Source organism: Alosa sapidissima, chromosome 5 (assembly GCF_018492685.1).
Source record: "Alosa sapidissima isolate fAloSap1 chromosome 5, fAloSap1.pri, whole genome shotgun sequence".
Lineage (NCBI taxonomy): Eukaryota > Metazoa > Chordata > Actinopteri > Clupeiformes > Clupeidae > Alosa > Alosa sapidissima.
Window position 1 is genome coordinate 28,206,879 of NC_055961.1, and position 3,074 is coordinate 28,209,952.

Genomic DNA, 3,074 nt, shown 5'->3' on the forward strand with positions numbered 1-3,074 from the left:
AACATCTGTACCTTTATTAATCTAATCTTAATATAACTTGAACTGAACTAAACGTGAGTTCTTCGGTGGAATATATTAGCTATGTATGTATTTTTATTATTATCATCATTGCATGTTGCATTATATTACAATCACCTACGTTTATGGAATATGTTTGCGTCACAGAAACAGTTACAAACCAACATTCTGTCGTATTGTTGTTGTCATCGCATTTCTCCGAAGAACATCTGAACCGAACCTACAGCCAGGTCTCAGCCTCGGCATGAGGCTCGTCAGCCGACTTGAGTCATCCCCAGGGACTTCTGATACTAGTTTAGGCGGAAGCACCGCTAAAAGTACAATGCACTTTGAATAAGCGTTAGCTGTTTGCTAACTGGATAACAAGGTAAGCTTCTTACAGTAAAATGATCTTTGGCATTCTTTTAACTGTGGAATTAACCTGAAGAATGACATCAGAATTGTAGTCTTGTTATTATGCTATGCTTGGAGCCTATGCCATATATTGGTAGGCTATATCATAGACATAATATACATAGACGCCGCATTGGCTGCTGGAAACAAGAAATGCGGCCGCCATCTTGGACCGGTCATACTCCTCATTGCGTTGCAGCAGAAAACACAAGATGACAGCACTGTGCAGCATGTTCCTGCTCAAATCGGCGGACCATACTCGGGGGATTTACTTTTCACAAGTAAGATTTAACATTACCGTACTATTGGTTGTATTTTGTATTTTCGAACAATGTGGCCTGTATCATAGCTACATGTATGACCTTTGCAGCAAAAAAAACCGCGTGAAAATCTGTTCGGTATTCAGTGAGATATGATTAATTAAGTGTGCTGACAGCTCATTGCACCGGCCAAACAGATTACACTGAGTGGAGTGGATGACCGGTCCAAGATGGCGGCTCCAAATCTCGTCAGCGCTAGTAGGGAGCAGCGGTCGATGCGGCGTCTATGTATATTATGTCTATGGGCTATATGCTTTTTTGGTTCCTTCTTCTTCACAAGATGAGACTTTGACTTGAAAAGCAGCAGGCCAACCTCTGTAGGTTAGAGGGAAAGTGTTTGTAATGTAGGTTAGCCTAGGCCCAACAGATGGTCAGTTGGAAGGGAGAAATATAAATAACTGGGAAAAATTCCCATAGTAAACTGGTCGGAGTAGGTCTACACTTAGGCCTAACGACATCCAGACTTAACCCTCCTGTTGTGTTCGTTTTATGTTTACTAGTTTTGTGTTCCCAGTCAAAAATGACCGCTAGAAATCCATAGTAACACACATACTATCATCTAATGTTGCCTTTATAGACCTTTATATTAACTTGTGTTCTATTGAATATAACCAGTTTTGAACTTCTATTTGCTATGGCCGGCAGGTCTCACTGACCTGAGCTCATGCAAGTCAGAAAGGGGAAGATTATATTGGGGAAAGGTTCCAATGGGGGCTGGCATAGAAGCAAAGAGGGGAAGTGAGGGTGTGTTTGTGTGTGTGTTTTAATGTAAGCACATATACAGTCCATCTGATCAATAAGTGTGTCTGGACTCAATTTTATACACTGACCATTTTCTCATCCATTCATTTCTATTGGCCAGTCATTTTTGACCGGAAATACACATGGGTGTTCTAAAGTTAAATAAAACACTCAAATTGTTATACAAAATATTACAATTTGTTTTGTGTGTTCAGATGCCCTGTGTTAACAAAGTCAAGGAGCCTCATGGTAGTCAGAATAAGTTAACAGTATTTTTGGAAGAAAAGAATTGTCAATCGGTCACATTTGACCACGAACAAAACACAAGGATTAAAATAAAACCCCTCCCCTATTTCACACACTGATGGGCCTTTGACTTTTAGCACTGCGTGTTCTAGGTCAGACATTTAGGCCTCTGAGTTTTGTATTATTCTGATGGAGCTAGAATGTTAAGGTTGTTTGACGGTTCTAGGTCTGTGCTCTATTTTCAACCTTTGAGGCCGTTGTTAAGTTAAAATATTCATTAGCTTGTGTAATCTTTCTTCTAATATTGCTTTATTCATTTCTCTGTCCGCCTGGGTAGTCAACTCTTCAGGCACTTATACCCCTTATTTCTTTTGTTGCAGTGAGTGCTGTGCTGAGATCAGTCCCAGTCTTCAGAGTAAGGTAGAGTGCTCACTCGCTATAGGCTCATGTGTTTGTGTTGAGGCCTTGGGCAGGCTGCAATGTGTGAGAGGTAAGCAACATGTGCATTTGGCATGGTCAGCATGTCACAACACTGATACAGTCAGTGCAATGCGATTAGCTGCATAACAGAGGCCTGCAATGAACTGAGAGGGGGATGCAGACACACTTAGGAAATCGAGTGTGTGTGTGTGTGTGTGTGTGTGTGTGTGTGTGTGTGTGTGAGTGAGTGAGTGAGAGTGTGTGTGTGTAAGTGTAAGAGTGTATGTGAGAGAGAGAGAGAGATTGCATTTTTCCTCTGCACATTCTTTTACTCATTTGACAATGAAGGCAGGCATTTAAAACAGAACACTTAATATGGCTTCTGTTGCGGTGTTGTTATTGTTGTTTTTTCATGTGACAGTCACATGTGCAGTCAGACATGCCGTGCCAGAGCCAGAGATGCGAGGTGTTTGCTCAGCCGCTCACCCTGGTCCCACGAGGTGCCTGCAGGGAAGCACAGATAATCAGAAACCAAGGTCAACCGCATTGGCACCCGAGGCAGTGCCATCTGTTGTCTTTAGGAATAATGAAAACTCTGAGATTCCAATCCTCCCCGCTCTCTGCCTCCTTGCTCTGCCCTGCTTAATCGTGTGATGATCGCTAATCGTTGTGTTTGTGCTCTCCCTGGACTGAGCCTGTACCTCTGTCCACTGTGTGAGGCCAGGCTTGATTGAGTGACCATGAGCCAGCTTACGTACCCTATCCTTATCTGATTAGCGGACCCTGGCATACTGTGGGGGGTATGACTCATTCCTTTATTTGTTTTTACCCTGATTATGTTTGACTGAGAGAGATCAGACCCAACTAAGCGATGCAGCTATTAGCACTGCATTTGCCTGGCTGCTAGACCTAGCCGTGCTATCTGTGTGAGAAATG

General features: G+C 42.7%; 1 long non-coding RNA gene across 1 annotated transcript in view; it reads left to right on the plus strand.

Annotated features, from left to right (window-relative positions):
• The first annotated feature begins 233 nt into the window (after nucleotides 1–233).
• LOC121709124 overlaps nucleotides 234–3,074 on the plus strand; it is a 67,502-nt gene continuing 64,661 nt past the window's right edge. The window contains exons 1-2 of the long non-coding RNA XR_006031844.1: nucleotides 234–385; nucleotides 2,099–2,208. This is a non-coding gene — a long non-coding RNA (uncharacterized LOC121709124). The remainder of the gene's footprint in view (nucleotides 386–2,098; nucleotides 2,209–3,074) is intronic.